Source organism: Doryrhamphus excisus, chromosome 3 (assembly GCF_030265055.1).
Source record: "Doryrhamphus excisus isolate RoL2022-K1 chromosome 3, RoL_Dexc_1.0, whole genome shotgun sequence".
Classification (NCBI taxonomy): Eukaryota; Metazoa; Chordata; class Actinopteri; order Syngnathiformes; family Syngnathidae; genus Doryrhamphus; species Doryrhamphus excisus.
In genome coordinates, this window is record NC_080468.1 from 13,895,951 (window position 1) to 13,919,397 (window position 23,447).

General features: G+C 36.2%; 1 protein-coding gene across 4 annotated transcripts in view; it reads left to right on the top strand.

Annotated features, from left to right (window-relative positions):
• The window catches only part of LOC131125304 (uncharacterized), a 291,220-nt gene that overhangs the window by 36,033 nt on the left and 231,740 nt on the right, over nucleotides 1-23,447 (top strand). Inside the window, exon 1 of one of the 4 annotated variants that reach the window (XM_058066733.1) lies at nucleotides 6,829-7,068. The exons of 1 other annotated variant lie outside the window; for it this stretch is intronic. The gene's annotated coding sequence lies outside the window, so the exon portion shown is untranslated. Of the gene's footprint in view, nucleotides 1-6,828; nucleotides 7,069-23,447 lie in introns of those variants that run through there. 2 more of the 4 variants (XM_058066736.1, XM_058066735.1) reach the window with 2 other exon arrangements.

Below are 23,447 nucleotides of genomic sequence, written 5' to 3' on the forward strand. Positions count from 1 at the left end.
CAGATGGAGGGGTAGGATTTAATAAGATTTACTTAATACATTATTAAATATAAAGAAATATTATTAAAAAATAAATAAAATAAATAATAAATACAAAAAAATCAAAATTAAATAAAAATACAAAATAAAAAAATACAAAAAATAATAAAAAATAAAAAACATTTAAAAAACAAAAAAACCTTAAACTATATTAGGAAAGCAGGAAGTAAACAAATGTAACAGTTACTGATTGTAAAAGTACCAGATGGAGGGGTAGGATTTAATAAGCTTTGCTTCTTCCTACTCCTTTTGGACATGTGGAACTGTGAACTGATTATGTGATGCATTCAATTGTAATCTGATGCATGTTCAAATGAAATAAAACCAATACCATTACATTTTACTTTTTCACAACCTAAATTTTTCCCAAAACTTTATTTCTTGTTTTAAATGTCATGTTAATAACATGCTCCAAACCAATAAAAAATACTTGAGGGCCACATATGGCCCCTGGACCGCACTGTACGCCCCTGAAATAAGTAAAAATACCGTGCAAAAACTCTGAACTCTTTCAAAGGAGGTAAACTATCAACATAAGCACACAGTCAACCAAGAGCGTATGAAGTCAACCAATCATCAATAACATCGGCAACACAAAGTCATTCTTATTGATTGCTTGTAACTGATCTATGAAGAAGAAGGTGCGGCTTTAATTATGCATGAAGTGAAACTGACACTGTAAAAGGTCTTGGACACGAGATGCCAGATCAGGACGGCGTCGTAATAAAACACCTTAGTACAATCTTGTCATTTGTCACTCGGTTGACGTCATTATTAACCAAATGTTATGTTTCCCATAGGACTGCACCATGACTTAATAGAAAATTACAAAATATACAAACATGTGTCAATATGAGTTTAAATTAAAAACGTTTTGCATTTCAATGGAGGACAAGCAGTGTAGAAAATGAATGTATGGCACTGCAATGCTGCCTCTGTCCACCAGAGTGAGCCAAAGAAGCCCGTAGGCCAAAGGGAGGCTGATGTCATTGCAGTGCACCCAATGAATGCCTTGCTCAGACACAATGCCATATAGGAAAACATCAACTTTATTTTAAAGTCATATTAGTCCATTGGGGCTGCACAGTGGTTGTGTGGTTAGCGTGCAGACCTCACAGCTAGGAGACCCGGGTTCAATTCCACCCTTGGCCATCTCTGTGTGGAGTCCAGCGCTGTAACCAAATATTAATAATTGTTTTTTTTAACACACCTTATACACACCTGGTCTGCCAGAGAATAAGAAGATGTTGCAGGAGGGATCAGTGTTGCCAACTCAACGACTTTAATAGCGAGTTATCATCAGACCTTCGATTGTTCAAAAAAGTACTTTGAGTACTCTGAAATGAAATGGGGCTGCACAGCGATCGAGTGGTTAGCACACAAGCCTTACAGCTAGGAGACCCGGGTTCAATTCCACCCTCGGCCATCTCTGTGTAGAGTCCAGCGCTGTAACCAAATATTAATAATTGTTTCTTAACACACCTCATACACACCTGGTCTGCCAGAGAATAAGAAGATGTTGCAGGAGGGATCCATGTTTCCAACATCAACGACTTTCATAGCATAGTTATCAGACCTTCTCTTGTTCAAAAAAGTACTTTGAGTACTCTGAAATGAAATGGGACTCACAGCTAGGAGTACCGAGTTCAATTCCATGTTCTCCCAGTGCATGCGTGGGTTTTCTCCAGGGACTCCGGTTTCTTTACCACATTCCAAAAACATGCGAGGTTAATTAGCGACTCCAAATTGTCCATAGGTATAAATGTGAGTGTGAATGGTTGTTTGTCTATATGTGCCCTGTGATTGGCTGGCCACCAGTCCAGGGTGTACCCCACCTCTTACCTGAAGACAGCTGGGATAGGCTCCAGCACCCCTGCGACACTCATGAGGATAAGCGGTAGAAAATGAATGAATGAATGAATTGGTATATTTGTCAGGTATACATTTTGAATGTTAGGTTGCTGTGTGATGATTTTGTTTGACACTGTGAAATGAACTGTTGTTACATTTAATGGGTTGACGAGCTTGTTGTGAGTGCACTGATCGCTCGTTAAAAGATAGAGCTACTGTTATCTCACTGAGTCGTATTAGTGGATGTATCAGCTTTCTGACCTCGCTAATCATCACAAAGCTTCTGCGAGGGACGAAGCGCAACGACGCTCATTTCCACTGGTGAATTTTAAAACCGTATCGTCATTTAACTGCACACACGGCATCTCACCTCAGAAATTAGTGTCAACTGTGGCAGAAAGAGCGAGTCGGACAGAGCGTTGGCGAAAAAAATGTGTGAGCAAACATTATTGCTTCTTTTTGTAAGTAAGAAGCACATTATGGAGTTTATTTACTGAGCCGTATATTGGACACAAAACATCCTCACCCCCCCCCCAAGAGACATCCTTGACCTTTACGAAATACTTTATTGGTGCCGGTCTCATGGCTGTAAAACTCACAAATAGAAAATTGAACCCATTTTCAGCCCTTCTATGTAAAAATCAATATACTGCATATGATCTTAGAAAGAGAGTGGGTATATTCAGTATACATTAAAACTCAGATGAGAATGCTTTTCAGCGTTTTTAGCAGCACATCATATCAGGATCCGTGATATGATTATAGATATGTTATATATTGTTTGTCATTATGTTTTACATTCTTACATTTTTGATGCAAAATTTGCAAAAAGGACATTTCTAGTGACGCAATAGCGGTCGCTATGACGTTGTCGAGTATAGTAACCAAACACTCCTCAAGGTAGATCGACGACTCGATTCAGTATATTTTTTCATCAAAAGAGTCGTCATGCTAAAACGTTGTGCTGCTTTTTATTTTCCAAATATGTAAATTTTCTTCATATAAATATTCTTCTCATAATGCTATGGTTTTATTCCCATAACATTTTTGTATTTTATTCTCATAATATAACATTTTATAATGTTATATAAATTATAATATAAATATATAATAATATAGTATATAATAATGTAATAATAAATAATAATAATAAATAAATAATAATAAATAATAATATAAATTTACAACTTATGTTTTGGTTTCTGATATTATTATGACTTTAAAAATATTTTTTTTTCTTTAATGTTTCAGCTCTATGCTACTAAAATTGCATTATTTTTTTATATTTTGACATAAAATTACAGTTGTTGATTTCCATTTTGTTTTTTTTCAACATTCTTCTTGCAAATTTTCTTTTCATAATATTTTTTACTTTATTCCAATAATTAAACTTTTTTACTTTTTTTTGCAACCTAATTTTGTATAATTCCAGCTTTTTTTATTTTATTCTCATAATATAACATTTTATAACGTTATATTAATTATAATATAAATATATAATAATATAATACAATATAATATATAATAATAATAAATAATAATAAATAATAACAAATTTACAACTTCATTTTTTTGTTTCTGATATTATTATGACTTTAAAAAATATATTTTTTCTTTAATGTTTCAGCTCTATGCTACTAAAATTGCATTGTTTTTTATTTTGACATAAAATTACAGTTGTTGATTTCCATTTAGTTTTTTTACAAGCTATTTCAACATTCTTCTTGCAAATTTTCTTTCCACAATATTTTTACTTTATGTCCATAATTAAACTAATAATAATTATAATTATATAATTATATAATTATAATAATCATAATTAAACCTAATTTAGTATAATTCCACCTTTTATTTTTTTGTTTTCTCATAATAATATGACGTTTCCATTCTATGGTACTAAAACAACTTTATTTTTCCTCCAAATATTATGAGTTTTTTTCTCATAAAGTTACTTTTTCTCTTTAGAGTACGCCGTTTTTCTCATCATATTTTGATTTTTTTTTTTCCATTTTTGCTGTTGTTTTTTTTTTTTTAAGATTTTTTTCTTAAATTATATTTACATAGAATGTGCAGCACGCCAATGAAAACAACAAATAGCCACACTTTTCCTAAACTGGAAATGTCTCATATTTGATATCAAATCCAAATGTTTGCACTGTTTTGCTTCTAACAGCAACAATGGTGTGTTCAATGACCACTGAATACAGTGTGAAGTCTCACTGCTTGATGAGAAAACACAATCAGTGAAGCATAAAGACATAGATATGTAAAAATTGTGACCTTTTTTTAAAACCGGGTTTATATATTTATAAATTCTTACCGACTTAGGTTGAATGGGATGTATTTTGCGTGGAAAAATTTATATTTTTGAAAAAAAATACACATACAACACATATAGTACAAAAATGTGTAATGGCACGATATGGTACAATAATAATCTCATATCACAAATTTGTCTCAGCATTTAACCCATCCTCTTGAGGAGCAACGGGCAACTATCGTCCGGCGCCCGGACCGGATCTGGGTCATGGTGTCAGCATCTTGGTCAGTGAAGCATCCCCGTGTGGGCGCCAACCCCTCCTGGCTGTGTTAAACTGCTCAATACAGCAATGGAATTGAAGTGGGAATCCAGAGTTACATGTCCATGTTTCTTTGTTTTCTATTTCTCTCAGCTGCATGATTGTATCGCAATGTTCTTGCTTAGACCTGAGATCGATATTCTCGGGGGGGATTTTTTTTCCCACACACAACCAAACACGCAACATTTAATCATATATTTTATGTGATAAAATGTTATTCTTATTTATTGTCACCACATGATGCTACTTAATGAAGATTTGATGCCAGTTTGGGGGGTTTAAGGACCCCATCCAGATGGATTAATTATATTGTAGAATTAAACTTTTTGTGAACTCTAACTGCACCAAATATGAGGTCATTGTGACCGGACATACATGTTTTAGCCGTGTGATTTGTGGCGTTCCCCAAACATGTGTTTTTTTGGTATGTTTTTCTCACGGAAAACTTAAAACTTTGATTCAAACTACCACAATTCTCAACCCATTCAGACACTATCATGCTAGGTGTTAGCATGCTAATGTTAGCATTTCTAGCATTTGTACCTATTTTCATGCATAGACACATATATACAGTAAACACTAGCAAATACAGTAAAACCAGCAGTATTGTGCCAGTATGCTAATGTTAGCATGTTAATATTGCTAGCATGTTAACATTAGGATAGTATAATTTTTTGCCATTTTCATCGGTAGACATATACAGACTTAGCACTATCATGCTCTGGATTACTATGCTAATATTAGCATTTCTAGCATTTGTACCTATTTTTATGTGTAGACAAATATACAGTAAACACTAGCAAACACAGTAAAACCAGCACGATCGTGCTAGTATGCTAATGTTAGCATGTTAACATTGCTAGCATGTTAACATTAGCATAGTATGATTTGTAGCCATTTTCATAGGTAGACATATAAAGACTTAGCACTATCATGCTCTGGATTACTATGCTAATATTATCATTTCTAGCATTTGTACCTATTGTTATGCGTAGACACATATACAGTAAACACTAGTAAACACAGTAAAACCAGCACTATATCGTGCTAGTATGCTAATGTTAGCATGTTAACATTAGCATAGTATGATTTGTAGCCATTTTCATAGGTAGACATATACAGACTTACCACTATCATGCTCTGTATTACTATGCTAATGTTAGCATTTCTAGCATTTGTACCTATTGTTATGCGTAGACACATATATACAGTAAACACTAGCAAATACAATAAAACCAGCAGTATTGTGCCAGTATACTAATGTTAACATGTTAATATTGCTAGCATGTTAACATTAGCATAGTATAATTTTCATTGGTAGACATATAAAGACTGAGCACTATCATGCTCTGTATTACTATGCTAATGTTGGCATGTTAGCATTGCTAGCATGTTAATTCTTAAGTGTTTTTTGTCGTTACCTTCCGCCATGGGTGGTTTGTTCTTTGGGATGACGAATAAGACCCTCATGGGATGAAGCACTGAGCTAGACACTCATGCTAGGTGTTATCATGCTAACGTAAGCCTGTTAGCATTGCTAGCATGTTAATTCTTAAGTGTTTTTCTGTAGTTTCCTTCCAGTGTGGGTGGATTGTTCTTTTGGATGAGTAATAAGACATTCATGGAATGGAGCGCTGAGTAGACACTCATGCTAGGTGTTATTATGCTAACGATTGCTAGCATGTTCATTCTTAAGTGGTTTTCTATAGTTTCATTCCAGCATGGGTAGATTGTTCTTTGGGATGAGGAATAAGACCTTCATGGGATGGAACACTGACCTCGACACTCATGCTAGGTGTTATTATGCTAACGATTGCTAGCATGTTAATTCTTAAGCGGTTATCTGTAGTTTCCTTCCAGCGTGGGTGGATTGTTCTTTGGAACGAGGAATAAGACCTTCATGGGATGGAGCGCTGAGCTAGACACTCATGCTAGATGTTATTATGCTAACAATTGCTAGCATGTTAATTCTTAAGTGTTTTTCCGTAGTTTCCTTCCAGTGTGAGTGGATTGTTCTTTGGAATGAGGAATAAGACCTTCATGGGATGGAGTGCTGAGCTAGACACTCATGCTAGGTGTTATCATGCTAACGTAAGCCTGTTAGCATTGCTAGCATGTTAATTCTTAAGTGGTTTTCTATAGTTTCCTTCCAGTGTGGGTGGATTGTTTTTTGGGTTGAGAAATAAGACCTTCATGCTAGGTGTTATTATGCTAACGTAAGCCTGTTAGCATTGCTAGTAATCTAAATATATAGATAAATAAATGTAGGACTAATATTTATGATGTAAATGATAATATGGGGGGATTATGGGAGTGCTTTTCTACTTTTAGATTTATTTACATTTTATTATGATATTGTGGAGAATAGCAATGTATAGATTGGATGCGGTGTGACACTTTATTTATTTATTTTTTCATAATATGAAGGCAGAATTATAAGCGAGAGGAAGGGGGAGACACACGCACACAAAGAGAGGGAGAGTGTGTGTGTGTGTGTGTGTGTGTGTGTGAGTGTCCCTGTTGGTCGGACTCAGGTTTACTTGGCAGTGAAGAGGAGCTTGCAGACCGACGCGATCGAGCCAGATCTCCATCGTCTAAGGTACATTTTTATCAACACTTTGTCCAACTAGCAGCGCATCTTCTCGGTTTGAGACCGTTAAACAAGCCACGCAGACCCACTTTTCCACCCCTCTGTTTGATATTTTTGGGGTCCGTGGGAAAGCAACACTCCACGGGAAAGCAACTGCGGCATGTCAGGCACTGTTAATATATATATTTCATATATATATTAGTGTTTAATTGGAATTATTGGATGTGTTTTGACGCTGCGCTGTGCGCATTTGCAGCTCGATACTGTGCTCGTAACTGTGCGCCTCCACGGTTCACTTTTGCCTTATTATGTCTAAATATATGCAACAGATACACGTCCACAGTGGAACCAGTACCCGCGAGTGGGTTTTGACACTTTCCCGGGTGCCCATCGGGCAGTTTTTTACGCTTTCGAGGCGACGCGGAGCAGACGGCGTCCGTCCGTACGTGCGTCCGTGCGTGTGTGTGTGTGTGTGTGCCATCCCGCTTGTCTGCACCCCAGCGGTCACCGGAGACCCCCGACTGTCACACATCGACGTCAGTCCCCACATGGGGGGGGGGGGCGTCAAAATATTTGTACCTGCTCGCCATCCGTGTGCGCAATTCATACCCGCTTCGGCGCTTCCATAATGAGCTTGATTGTACCGAATTGCACCCATTTATGATCAGAAGTAGCCGAAAAGAAGTACTCGAGTATCCAATCACTCCATACCCTCCCCACATCTTAATGTTTATGTTTTGCGCCTGTGGGGAAATATACATTTGCTTGGATTTATGAGCTGTTTTCTCAGATTCTATCGATTATCTCAGCCCCCCCCCCCCCCCCCCCCCCCCCCCCCCCCCCCCCCCCCCCCCGCCGTGTACTATGTCTTTGTAAGAGCAAGAAAAAAAAAGTGGGTCTTGCAATATCTATATATAATTTCTGGATGTTACAGAGGGTCAAGGCGAGCTTCTTGATACAGTCAACTCTGCAAGCTGGGTCATTTCTCAAGTAAGCCCCCCCTCCCCCCCCCCGTCCCCCGCTCCCTCCCTTGTTGAAGAGTATACATAAAAAAGAACAGTTTCACCTCCACATATGTGATGCGCCATAAGCGTCCGTAATGACTTATCATTGCCAGACGTGTTTATGCATGTGGAAAAAGCTCATGTATTATACATCGGTGTTACACACATGGGTGCAATCAGTGTGTGTGTGTGTGTGTCAATGTCATGACTCTGTTTACAAGTGTTATGACATGTGTGCATGGATGCATGGCTTTCGTGTCTGAAAACAAAACAATAAATGAGGCTGTGGAACAGAGGAAGAAGGGTGGTGGATAAATGTTGGAATGTGTGAAGCGATATTACGGGGTGAAAAAACAGGAAAATGAGGACATGGTGGGAAAGATAGTGGGAGAGAGAGAGAGAGGTGTGGCTGGGTGAAGCAACCTGCCTGGATACAGAGATGTGATGGACACGCGAAATGTGTGGAAAAGATGGCAACCGATGGCGACCTATACTCCCCCCGGGAAGGTCAAGTTAATGTAACTTGCTTTTCCTATGCCGAAGATGCGCCTCGGTTACCCGATAGTCAAACTCGCAACTGTTCTTGTGTTGTTTTCAGTACAGTCCTCCCTCCTTTATCACGGTTAAACTAGTGAATTTCCCAATTTAGAAATTACCTGTTACAACTTTATAAATATAGAGCTCTGTAGACATGAAATAACACCCCTATAGTCAAACTTGCAACTGTCCTCATGTGCACCACGGAGGACGTTGGATAAATGTATTTTTTCAGTGCGGTCCTCCCTCCTATTAGAGCTCTGTAGACATGAAATAACACCCCTATAGTCAAACTCGCAACTGTCCTCATGTCCCCCACGGAGGACATTGGATGAATGTGTTGTTTTCAGTACAGTCCTCCCTCCTTTATCACGGTTAAACTAGTGAATTTCCCAATTTATAAATTACCTGTTACAACCTTCTAAATATGGTTTTTGACACTATTAGAGCTCTGTCGACATGAAATAACACCCCTATAGTCAAACTTGCAACCGGAGTACCCGGAAACAACCCAAGCATGCACGGGGAGAACATGGAATTGAACTCGGGACTCCTAGCTATGAGGACTGTGTGCTAACCACTCGGTCACTGTGCAGCCCTGTTTCATTTCAGAGTACTCAAAATACTTTTTTGAATAATCGAAGGTCTGATAACTTGCTATGAAAGTTGGCAACACGGATCCCTCCTGCGATATCTTCTTATTCTCTGGCAGACCAGGTGTGTATGAGTTGTGTTAAGAAACAATTATTAAGAGTATTATATTTGGTTTCAGCGCTGGACTCTATTGTCAATGAGGAAGATCGAGGAATAGCCCAGAATGAAAGTACACAGAATCTAGCTAACATTTTCCACGGCCAGTTAGAGAGTGAAAGTTAAGTTAGTGTAGAAGTGAGAGTTATGCTTGTGTGAGTGAGAACAAGCAACTCTGATTGTGCTATGTGAGTGTGTGTGTGTGTGTCAAGACGGCTGTCAATCAGATGCTCTTAGACTGATATATCCTGAGACTGAATGGAGAGGTGTAATAATATCTGTCATTAGCAAAACAAATATGTTTATGTTTACTACAAATTGACTTTCTGCAGGTCTTTTGTCTTTTTTGCCACCTGTGAGTTTTGTAGTGCGGTGACAGCATGGAGATGATAGGTGCTAAAAATACTTTTTTGAAAAAGAGAATAGAGAGTGGTCTGATCACTTGCTCAAATTTGCTGAGTTGGCAACACGGATCCCTTGTGCGACATCTTCTTTTTAATTTTTTAATTTTTATTTTTTAATTTTTTAAATATCTTCTTATTCTCTGGCAGACCGGGTGTGTATGAGGTGTGTTAAGAAGCAAATATTAAGCGGTATTAAGCGGTTTGTCCATCAGTCATATATACGTGTTGCTCCACTCTAATTGTGCTATGTGAGTGTTGGTCAATAAAAGTGATTCAACTGAAAGATCCTGAGTTATACTGCTGGCAATGCAATGGATGAAAAGCAGGGTAAATGTGTTTTTTCAGTGCGGTCCTCCCTCCTATTAGAGCTCTGTAGACATGAAATAACACCCCTATAGTCAAACTGGTTAGCTGAGTTGGCAACACGGATCCCTCGTGCGACATCTTCTTTTTAATTTTTACATTTAAAATTTTTTTAAATATCTTCTTATTCTCTGGCAGACTGGGTGTGTATGAGGTGTGTTAAGAAGCAAATATTAAGCGGTATTAAGCGGATTGTCCATCAGTCATATATAAGTGTTGCTCCACTCTAATTGTGCTATGTGAGTGGTGGTCAACAAAGGTAACTTGCTTTTCCTATGCCGAAGATGCGCCTCGGTTACCCGATAGTCAAACTCGCAACTGTTCTTGTGTTGTTTTCAGTACAGTCCTCCCTCCTTTATCACGGTTAAACTAGTGAATTTCCCAATTTAGAAATTACCTGTTACAACTTTCTAAATATAGAGCTCTGTAGACATGAAATAACACCCCTATAGTCAAACTTGCAACTGTCCTCATGTGCACCACGGAGGACGTTGGATAAATGTGTTTTTTCAGTGCGGTCCTCCCTCCTATTAGAGCTCTGTAGACATGAAATAACACCCCTATAGTCAAACTTGCAACTGTCCTCATGTGCACCACGGAGGACGTTGGATAAATGTGTTTTTTCAGTGCGGTCCTCCCTCCTATTAGAGCTCTGTAGAAGCAAATATTAAGCGGTATTAAGCGGATTGTCCATCAGTCATATATAAGTGTTGCTCCACTCTAATTGTGCTATGTGAGTGGTGGTCAACAAAGGTGATTCAACTGAAAGATCCTGAGTTATACTGCTGGCAATGCAATGGATGAAAAGCGGGGTAAAAATAATGTAGATGTGCCTCAAGAAAGTTAGTTGAGTTGGCAACACGGATCCCTCGTGTGACATCTTCTTTTTTAATTTTTGTTTTTTAAATTTTTTTAAAAATATCTTTGTATTCTCTGGTAGACCAGGTGTGTATGAGGTGTGTTATATTATATTAAGTGGTATTAAGCGGTTTGTCCATTAGTCATATATAAGTGTTGCTCCACTCTAATTGTGCTATGTGAGTGTTGGTCAACAAAAGTGATTCAACTGAAAGATCCTGAGTTATACTGCTGGCAATGCAATGGATGAAAAGCGGGGTAAAAATAATGTAGATGTGCCTCAAGAAAGTTAGCTGAGTTGGCAACACGGATCCCTCGTGCGACATCTTCTTTTTTTATTTTTAATTTTTATTTTTTTATTTTTTTAAATCTTCTTCTCTGGCAGACCAGGTGTGTATGAGGTGTGTTATATTATATTAAGCGGTATTAAGCGGTATTAAACGGTTTGTCCATCAGTCATATATACATGTTACTCCACTCTAATTGTGCTATGTGAGTGTTGGTCAACAAAAGTGATTCGACTGAAAGATCCTGAGTTATACTGCTGGCAATGCAATGGATAAAAAGCAGGGTAAAAATAATGTAGATGTGCCTCAAGAAAGTTAGTTGAGTTGGCAACACAGATCCCTCGTGCGACATCTTCTTTCTTTATTTTAATTTTTTTTATTTTTTTAAATATCTTCTTATTCTCTGGCAGACCGGGTGTGTCACGAAGCAAATATTAAGCGGTATTAAGCGGTTTGTCCATTAGTCATATATAAGTGTTGCTCCACTCTAATTGTGCTATGTGAGTGTTGGTCAACAAAAGTGATTCAACTGAAAGATCCTGAGTTATACTGCTGGCAATGCAATGGATGAAAAGCGGGGTAAAAATAATGTAGATGTGCCTCAAGAAAGTTAGTTGAGTTGGCAATACGGATCCCTCGTGTGACATCTTCTTTTTTAATTTTTGTTTTTTTTTTAAATTTTTTAAATATCTTTGTATTCTCTGGTAGACCAGGTGTGTATGAGGTGTGTTATATTATATTAAGCGGTATTAAGCGGTTTGTCCATTAGTCATATATAAGTGTTGCTCCACTGTAATTGTGCTATGTGAGTGTTGGTCAACAAAAGTGATTCAACTGAAATATCCTGAGTTATACTGCTGGCAATGCAATGGATGAAAAGCAGGGTAAAAATAATGTAGATGTGCCTCAAGAAAGTTAGTTGAGTTGGAAACACAAATCCCTCGTGCGACATCTTCTTTTTTTATTTTTTATTTTTATTTTTTCATTTTTTAAAATCTTATTCTCTGGCAGACCGGGTGTGTATGAGGTGTGTTATATTATATTAAGCGGTATTGAGCGATATTAAATGGTTTGTCCATCAGTCATATATACATGTTGCTCCACTCTAATTGTGTTATGTGAGTGTTGGTCAACAAAGGTGATTCAACTGAAAGATCCTAAGTTATACTGCTGGCAACGCAATGGATGAAAAGCGGGATAAAAATAATGTAGAAAGTTACTTCCACTAAAGTCTTTTTGATTTATTTATGTTTTGCCAAGATGGCAGGAATTGACTCTAATCGGGTTCTAAGACCCCAATCGATGCCTTGCTGATCAAAACCATCCGTGATACGGCCGGACGGTTTCCTCTGAACATGCCGATAAGCACTCGGCTCTGGGAAATATAACCCCGTCATGGCAACGACACACAGGGAATGTGGTAAACGATCAGTGAGCCTCTGCTTCCTTTTGATTCCATCCTAATGAGAGCGGGAGAACCCCCCTCCACTTCTCCCACCCACCCAAGATGATCACCCGTGGGGGGTTTTTCTCACCAGAGCGAGTGTGTGGCAGTCGATGGACGCGCACCATTCATTAGCTGACAATGCAGGAAAATGAATCAGACAAGCGCGGCCTCTGAGGAACGCAGAAACAAATTCCTAGCGCTCAAGACGTGAACGCTCCCCAGGGCCCTAGACAACATAATGGCAGCATTCCCTTTTTCCAAGTGATTCATCTAGGAAAGGAAACAAGGAATCTAAACATCTTCTCAGATCCTTGTTCAATCCTCGAGCAAAGGGACGATTTAGAAACTGGAAAAGTCTATCTGCTGTTTGAAAGAAGGAACGGTAAGGCAGTGACGAATCCCCGCTGTATCATCTCCAATTACCCACTCAAGGCGAGCGGCTGACGAGCCATTTTTCACCCCCGACGTGCTCGCCCAATTTAAAATTCACACAGATGTGACGGATGACGAGCGACACGTTTCCTTGGTGCCCCCTTTTGATGGTGATCAATCACGGGAGGCAAAGACGCATGATTGCTGATGCTTCCTTTTAAAGGATGGAGATTCATCAAAGATTTACCTGGGTTCCGTAGGAAGCATCTTCCAGGAGCCTGCTGACCTCTGTGGGCTGGCCCAGATGTTTTTTTATTGGCATGGGGGCGCTTTCTAAAAATAACATGGGACAAGAAACCTTAAAAAAAGTTATGAATGAAGAGAAAAAACCTTAAAAAAACTTAAAAAACTTAAAAAGCGGCATTTTTGTTGCATAAAGCAAAAACTAATTGATAAAACAAACAAACAAACAAAAAAATTAAGTTGTAATTTTCGGAAAATTAGGTTGTAGAAAAAATATTACATTAAAATGTCGAATAAACAGCCGAAATGAAAAAAAAAAGCATAAAATCAAATCAAAATTGAGCATAGACGAAATGAAAAAAAGCATAAAATAAAATCAAAATCGAGAAAAAGGTTGTATTCTTACAAGAAACAAAATCGTAATTTTATGGAAATGAATGCATAATATTACCAGCAAAAATAATGTCTTATTGGTAGTATAAAAAAAATCAGTATTTAAAAAAAAATCATAATATTATGAGGGAAAATTAAAACACCATTAGCTTGTAAAAAAATTATATTATGAGAGTAAAATTCATGATAAAGTCATAATGTTAAAAAAGGCAACAACAAAAAAAAGTAAAAAAAAAAAAAGTTGTAATTTTTGGAAAAATAAATTGTAGAATAAATATTACATTAAAATGTTGAATCAACAGCCGAAATGAAAAAAAAAGCATAAAATTAAGTTAAAAGTTATAAATGAAGAGAAAAAAACTCATAATCTTAAGAGAATAAGTTCTCATTTAAAAAGCGGCATTTTTGTGGCATAAAGTTTAAAAAAATTTGATTAAAAAAATAAAAATATAAAAAATAAAGTTGTAATTTTTGGAAAATTAAGTTGTGGAATAAATATTACATTAAAATGTTGAATAAACAGCCAAAATGAAAAAAAAATCATAAAATAAAATCAAAATTGAGGAAAAGGTTGTATTCTTACAAGAAACAAAATCGTAATTTTATGGAAATGAATGCATAATATTACCAGCAAAAATAATGTCTTATTGGTAGTATAAAAAAAATCAGTATTTAAAACAAATCGTAATATTATGAGGGAAAATTAAAACACAATTAGCTTGTAAAAAAATTACATTATGAGAGTAAAATTAAATGTTATGAGAATATAGTTGGAAAATTAACAACAGTCAACAGCAAAAATGAAAAAGCTATTAAAAAGTCATAATATTAAGAAAATATAATATTATGAAAAAACTAAACATAATAAAAGTTATTATTTTGGGAAAATTAGGTTGCGGAAAAAGTTATATCTAAAATATAAAGTCATAACATAATGACTGAATGAATACATTTTAAGATAGAAAGAAAAATATAAAGTTGAAATGAGATTACGTAAAAAGTTATATTATGGGAATAAAGTCATCATATTTTAGTAGCATAGAGTTGAAATATTAAAGAAAAAAATATATTAAAAAAAGCAAAACAAAATAAAGTGTATTTAAATGTCATTTTTGGAAAAATTAGGTTGTTAAAAAATTAAAATTAAAATTAAAATTAAAATTAAAATTAAAATTAAAATTAAAATTAAAATTAAAATTAAAATTAAAATTAAAATTAAAATTAAAATTAAAATTAAAATTATGTAGGAATAAAGTCAAAATATTGTGGCAATAAAATCAAATTAAAATACACAAAGACAGGAAGTTGAAATATGGAAGTAATAAAACAAGTGTGCTTAACAAAATATCAAAGTGGACCTTGCATCCTTTCATTTTTTACTACGCTGTAAAAGGTCTAGACCAGGGGTGGGCAAACTACGGCCCGGGGGCCACATCCGGCCCGCCAAGTGTTTGAATACGGCCCGCCCAATCTTTCAAAAGTATTTAATTTAAACTCAACATACAACCTGGCATCATGGCCTGAGCCAACCTTTTGATGGTTGTATCAATTTCGTTGTTTGACATGGTCTGTTGTTTACAAAGTGCTCCTGAAAAAAGAGACACAAGCACATAATAATAATAAAAATTAAAATAATAATTATTATATTATTATTATAGCTATTATGATTACATTTATTATATTAATGCTAATTATTATATTAATTATATATAATAATATTGTTATATTTGCATATTTTACATAATAATAATATAATAATTATTATTTTAATTTTATTTTAATTATTATAATATTTTATTATTTTTAAAATATTTAAATATAAATATAAAATAATAAATAATAAATAATAATAGCAGATTGCATGACAATTTTACAGATACAATAATATCAGGTGGACTGTTACGTGTAAAATATATAGTCTGCCCCCCCCGGAAATTTTGTTATATCAATGCGGCCCGCGAGTCAAAAAGTTTGCCCACCCCTGGTCTAGACACCCCGCTATAGTCCCTTTGAATACCCATAATGCAACGCTCCCCTTATATAGAGGTTAGAGCAGGACACAATGACCTCATCCGGAGTCATGTCTTCATGTCGGGACGCAAGTCAGACGGTCATTTAGAGGAGACACCGAGCGATTTTTCCTCTGCGGAAGCCATTTGGATGGCGTGTTGCACTCCCATTACTTTCGGTTCGATGCCGCTGTTTACTCACAGGCCTCATTCTTGAAAAGTCATACATAATCATGTGTTTTTTTTTCTCATTTTGTCAACACCTATGGGGGGAACCACGGCGTCCCGTATTTGCTCCCTGCAGGGGGTCTTTGTGATGATTTGGATCGGTGGGGGGCGGCGCTGAGCTCTACAGCGGATGGTTTATTTGGACGAGTGAGATAAAGGAGGGCTGAAGTGATAAAAGTACAACATCTCCCTTCACTGGAGACGCCGCTATCGAGGAAGACAGCGGGATGCTCAGGGCGGAACGTGGGTGTCCGAGTGTGTTCTCGATGTGTTTACAGTTTTCGGGCCGGACGTGCTGAAAAACAAATGAACCAGAAAGTCAGAGAGTGACAGAACTAGAAAGCGTGGACGTCTTTTGCGTGTGTGTGTGTGTGTGGTTGAAGAATAGAGCAGCCAGCCAAAAAACGACAAGAATGGTCGTTATTTTTTGATGTACAGTTGAATCTGGGCCAGCAGCGTAATGATTTTCTTTGCTGGAAATATCTCATTACGTTTGGACATCATAACTCAGGGATTTGATTACCGTTTTTACTAACAAATTATAATATGAATGAAAAGGTGGATTTTATGCTGATTAATAATCAAAGGTTGTTACATTTACTGAAAAAAAAACAACAATAGTAAAAAAAAAAAGAAAAATATAAATGTGACTATAGGGTTGTTATTTCATGCCTAGAGGGCTCTAAGAGGACTCTAATACTGTTAAAAATCCTTAATTAATGTATTTTCTCTTAGTAATATGTACTTTCTTCTCTTAGTACATCTACTATACTGTGTAATAGTAGTGTAAATGTGACTATAGGGTTGTTATTTCATGCCTAGAGGGCTCTAAAAGGGATTTAATGCTGTTAAAAATCCCAAGGTAATGTCTTTTCTCTTAGTAATATGTCCTTTCTTCTCTTAGTTTATCTACTATATTGCGTAAAAGGAGTGTAAAAGTGACTATAGGGTTGTTATTTCATGGCTAGAGGGCTCTAATAGGACTCTAATACTGTTAAAAATCCTAAGGTAATGTCTTTTCTCTATCATGCTACTGTTAGCTCACTTGCTTTTTTGGCTGTTTTCAGAGGTAGACACATATATAAACACCAATATCATGCTAGGTGTTAGCATGTTAATGTTAGCATAGTAGCATTTTTTTGTTATTTTTATGAATATGAACTGAAGCAGACACAGCTATCATGTTTGGTGTTAGCATTCTAATGTTAGCATTTCTATCATGCTATTGTTAGCTCACTTGCTTTTTTGGCTGTTTTCAGAGGTAGACACATATATAAACACCAATATCATGGTAGGTGTTAGCATGTTAATGTTAGCATAGTAGCATTTTTTTTGTTATTTTTATGAATATGAACTGAAGCAGACACAGCTATCATGTTTGGTGTTAGCATTCTAATGTTAGCATTTCTATCATGCTACTGTTAGCTCACTTGCTTTTTTGGCTATTTTCATCGGTAGACACAAAAACACCACTATTATGCTAGGTGTTAGCATGTTAATGTTAGCATACTAGCATTTTTTGTGTTTTGTATGAATATGAACTGAAGCAGACACAGCTATCATGTTTGGTGTGATCATTTCTATCATGCTACTGTTAGCTCACTTGCTGTTTTGGCTATTTTCATAGGTAGACACATATGTAAACACCACTATCATGCTAGGTGTTAGCATGTTAATGTTAACATAGTAGCATTTTTTGTGATTTTTATAAATATCAACTGAAGCAGACACAAATATCATGTTTGGGGTTAGCATGCTAATGTTAGCATTTCTATCATACTACAGTTAGCTCACTCACTTTTTTTGGTTATTTTCATCGGTAGACACATATATAAACACCACTATCATGTTAGCATATTAGCTTTTTTTGGTGCTATTTTCATGGGTAGACTCCAAATTGTCCATAGGTGAATATTCCCGTGCTGACAGATGAAGAAAATTTTGAAAGTCCTCCTAACGTTGAGCTAGCTCGGTTAGCTTAGCTTAGTTTAGCAGAGCATGCTGGTGTGCTAGAAGTCTTTCCGTGGCTGCCTGCTCAGTTTTGGTGGAATCTACACTGTGAGTGTAAACACACTCAGACATTCTGAGTTGTGCATGCCCATAAAGCTAATGTACTCTGCTAAGCTACGGTGACAAGTAAGAGATGGTCTTTCGCCGACTTATTCGAAATAATAAGGCCCTGCTGTTGAGTGACAGGAACGAAATATGGAATCCGAGCTTCCCAAAACATTGTATTTAGAAACCGGAGCGTCTATTTTTCCATTCACGATAAGAAAACAATATCTTTGAAATCGGCTTGCGATGCAAAAAAATATGACCTTTTGCATGTCAGTGGATGTCATATGGCCCTCCAACCGCCAGCAACCAAATGAATTGCGGTTGACATATTGATTTAGTTGCCTTCCAGGGAGGGCAAATGTAAAATTCCCTTTGAAAAATCCCCACTTTGTGCATCCAGGCTGAATATTTAGTAGGAAACCGCAGCATGAAAAGTTAAGCACCGCCATCACATTAGAGAATCGGACTGTTTTTTTTTTCTTGCAGAATGCACCAAAGTGAGATAACGACGGACTTGAAACAAATGAACAATCGGTTTGGAAATTATGTTTTTTCATGTACAGTCTTCTTTTTCTACTAATTACAATGCAATACTTTGATGCCATCTCTTGCTATATTCTCAAGAGAATACGCCCCTGAGAGTCCTGAGGGTGGAGGGACGACTGGGGGTGTGCATATGTATGTGAGCGGGTGCGTATTACTTACATTTATGATGATGATAAGGGAGGAAGCGGTAAAAGAAGAGCGAAGGGTTCTCAGTGTGCTGCTGCAATGAAACAGTGTTTTTCCTATTGGTGACATTTTGAGTGAAATAGCGTCTTATATTTGTCACACTGACTTGTAGTTCATTGTGGCTACGTCTGTTCCCAACGTTACAATTTATTATTATTATTATTGCAAACACTTGACCCTCTCTGAATGTTATTTTAATCATTTCACTATAGCTCTTGACACCTTCGAAACCACGAGCACTCAAGGTTTTTTTTTTCCATTGACTGAATTGCAATTACGCTCATTTTCTTTCTGTATCTTTTAGATTTACAGTAGATACGACAGTAATGGAGACACACATAAGTGTATGTGTGTGTGTGTGGGTGGGTGGGGGGGGGGGGGGTACTGGAAAATCAAAGGAAACCACCCCCATGTAGATTTTTATATTTAGAGAAAAAAACAGCCTGCATCTCAGCTTAGTGTTGTTGTTGTTATTCATGACTTTATTCTCAAAATATTTTGACTTTATTATTGGAATATTTCAACAAATATTAAAAAAAATGCTACTTATTTTCCTTAAAATTAATTTAATTTAAACTTGTAAAATTACTGCTCTCTTCTATTTTTTTTTCTTATTTAATTGTATTTTTAGAAAAGTGTAAAAAGTGTCTCATTCTACTACTATCAACAACAATGTGACCATAGGGTTGTTATTTCATGCCTGGAGGGCTCTAAGAGGGCTATAATACTGTTAAAAATCCTAAGGTAATGTATTTTATGTTAGCAATATGTCCTTTTGTCTCTTAGTATATCTGCTATATTGTGTAATAGGAGTGTAAATGTGACTATAGGGTTGTTATTTCATGCCTAGAGGGCTCTAATACTGTTACAAATCTTAAGGTAATGTATTTTCTCCTAGTTATGTCCTTTCTTCTTAGTATATCTACTATATTGTGTAATAGGAGTGTAAATGTGACTATAGGGTTGTTATTTCATGCCTAGAGGGCTCTAAGAGGGCTCCAATACTGTTAAAAATCCTAAGGTAATGTATTTTCTGTTAGTAATATGTCCTTTTGTCTCTTAGTATATCGGCTATATTGTGTAATAGCAGGGTAAATGTGACTCTAGGGTTGTTATTTCATGCCTAGAGGGCTCTAATAATGTTAAAAATCTTAAGGTAATGTCTTTTCTCTGAGTAATATGTCCTTTCTTCTTAGTATATCTACTATATTGTGTAATAGGAGTGTAAATGTGACTATAGGGTTGTTATTTCATGCCAAGAAGGCTCTAATACTATTAAAAATCCTAAGGTAATGTCTTTTCCCTTAGTAATATGTCCTTTCGTCTTAGTATATCTACTATATTGTGTAATAGGAGTGTAAATGTGACTATAGGGTTGTTATTTCATGCCTAGAGGGCTCTAAGAGGGCTCTAAGAGGGCTCTAGTACTGTTAAAAATCCCAAGGTAATGTCTCTTCTTTTAGTAATATGTCCTTTCGTCTCTTAGTATATCTACTATATTGTGTAATAGGAGTGTAAATGTGACTATAGGGTTGTTATTTCATGCCTACAGGGCTCTAATACTGTTAAAAAACATATCTAGAAGGTGGTGAACATGTTTTCTATGTGTAATATGTCTTATTCGGTCTTATTTGTCTATTATATTGAGTAATAAGAGTGTAAAGGTTACTATAGGGGTGTTACTTCATGTCTAAAGTGCTCTAATAATGTTAAAAAGCATATTTAGAAGGTGGTGAACAGGTTTTCTATACTCTCGCTATGTAAATAAGGAATCCTATTTTGTGGAAATTGACAATGACGGTCAGGTCTGGAATCGATTAACCATGATAAAGGAGGGATTTGTGTACTACTTCATCATAGTTTATAACCTGCAAAGCATGCCGGATGGGGAAACGTGCCTTGCAGTTTGTGTATGAGTATTAGTGTGTTAGCATCTTTGTGGTTGCATGGTGACGAAGGCCTTTGGGTTTGATCCCCTGGTGGTTTGTGGTGTAAATAATTAAAACAAATGTCAAAAAGTGAATGCTGAGTCAGGAATGTGCCTTATATACGTCCGCATCTCCTCTTTATCAACATGGTTGGTCATTCAGGGAAGCGCGTACGTGCGCCTGAGGTGGGATCCACTTGCGTAGGTGTTTGCATGAGCCGGTGCTAATGTGCAGCCGCACGGCCCGCACGTTATCATATCAGCCGCAGATGTGTGTGTCAAGCCAACGACACAGAGAAGCGAGCATAAGCTGCCACCTCTGACATGGAACTGCCACGGGAATTCCGTATATCCTATTGTAAATTTGCCCACTCGGCAAAGATAATTGGCTCATTCCTGTGTTAAATGGATGCTCCTGCAGGACACCGACTTGGCTTGAATTGTTTCCAGAAGACAGCGTGTCTGTTCCTCTGCTTCTCGGGGACTTAGAGGCACATTACATCCCGAATTACTGTATGACAATGACGAACGGATCCTGGTAGTGCTTACAGCACGGAGCTGTGTGGCGGGGACTGACAAGTCTGACAAGCAACACCTTCGTTTTCCCTCACCGCTCCTCAGGTGATGGCACCATGTTTTCCAGTACAGGTGGTCCTCGGTTTATGACAACACTTCCTGTTTACTTCCGTAAATTGATTCAAAAGTTACTTTTGGTCTGTAAATACAAGATTCGCTCCAAGTTCTGGGCAGGAAATTACAGTAACTACCCGCTCAGCCACACTGAGGAAGAACCTTTTGTACTTCTTTGTATCTCCAAAGCGTCAGTGCGCCAAAGAAAAGGAAAGCCATCATCACTGAAACTAAATTAAACATAAAAAAATAACTCTGACGCACAGGAAACGCCCATTAAATCTCAACATCCTGTGTTGTTATATTGCTGGAACCAAGATTATTTTCTGAGTCGATTAATCTGAAGTGTGTTTTGATTAATCGAGCCACTCAATCAGGGGTGTCCACAGTCCCGTGGTACATTTTTAAAACGGAATTTAATAAGATAACTGCACAAAAACAAAGCAGCAAAAATTTAAAAAATTGGCAGTAATTTTACTAGAACTCAAAATATTGAGTTATATAATAATATAATAATACTATATAAATGAAAGTTGTAATTTTATGAGAATAACAGTTTAATATTGTGAGGAAACATATTCATTTTAGTCGCATTACTGCTTGCTTAATATAATAATATAATAATATAATAATATAATAATATAATAATATAATAATATAATAATATAATAATATAATAATATAATAATATAATAATATAATAATATGATATAAATTAAAGTTGTAATTTTATGAGGAAAAATATTCATTTTAGTTGCATTAAGTTGAAATATTAATTATTGAATATTTTTTTAGTTATAAATCCTAAGGTAATGTCTTTTCCCTTAGTAATATGTCCTTTCTTCTTAGTATATCTACTATATTGTGTAATAGGAGTATAAATGTGACTATAGGGTTGTTATTTCATGCCTAGAGGGCTCTAATAATGTTAAAAATCCTAAGGTTATGTCTTTTCCCTGAGTAATATGTCCTTTCTTCTTAGTATATCTACTATATTGTGTAATAGAAGTGTAAATGTGACTATAGGGTTGTTATTTCATGCCTAGAGGGCTCTAATAATGTTAAAAATCCTAAGGTAATGTCTTTTCTCTTAGTAATATGTCCTTTCTTCTTAGTATATCTACTATATTGTGTAATAGGAGTGTAAATGTGACTATAGGGTTGTTATTTCATGCCAACAGGGCTCTAATACTGTTAAAAATCCTAAGGTAATGTCTTTTTCCTTAGTAATATGTCCTTTTGTCTCTTAGTATATTGGCCGTATTGTGTAATAGGAGTGTAAATGTGACTATAGGGTTGTTATTTCATGTCTAGAGGGCTCTAAGAGGGCTCCAATACTGTGAAAAATCCTAAGGTAATGTCTTTTCCCTTAGTAATATGTCCTTTTGTCTCTTAGTATATCTACTATATTGTGTAATAGCAGTGTAAATGTGACTCTAGGGTTGTTATTTCGTACCTAGAGGGCTCTGAGAGGACTCTAATAATGTTAAAAATCCTAAGGTAATGTCTTTTCCCTTAGTAATATGTCCTTTCTTCTTAGTATATTGACTATATTGTGTAATAGGAGTGTAAATGTGACTATAGGGTTGTTATTTAATGCCCAGAGGGCTCTAATAATGTTAGAAATCCTAAGGTAATGTGTTTTCCCTTAGTAATATGTCCTTTTTTCTTAGTATATCTACTATATTGTGTAATAGGAGTGTAAATGTGACTATAGGGTTGTTATTTCATGCCTAGAGGGCTCTAAGAGGGCTCCAATACTGTTAAAAACCCTAAGGTAATGTGTTTTTCCTTAGTAATATGTCCTTTTGTCTCTTAGTATATTGGCCATATTGTGTAATAGGAGTGTAAATGTGACTATAGGGTTGTTATTTCATGTCTAGAGGGCTCTAAGAGGGCTCCAATACTGTTAAAAATCCTAAGGTAATGTCTTTTCCCTTAGTAATATGTCCTTTTGTCTCTTTGTATATCTACTATATTGTGTAATAGCAGTGTAAATGTGACTCTAGGGTTGTTATTTCGTACCTAGAGGGCTCTGAGAGGGCTCTAATAATGTTAAAAATCCTAAGGTAATGTGTTTTCCCTTAGGAATATGCCCTTTTGTCTCTTAGTATATCGGCTATATTGTGTAATAGGAGTGTAAGTG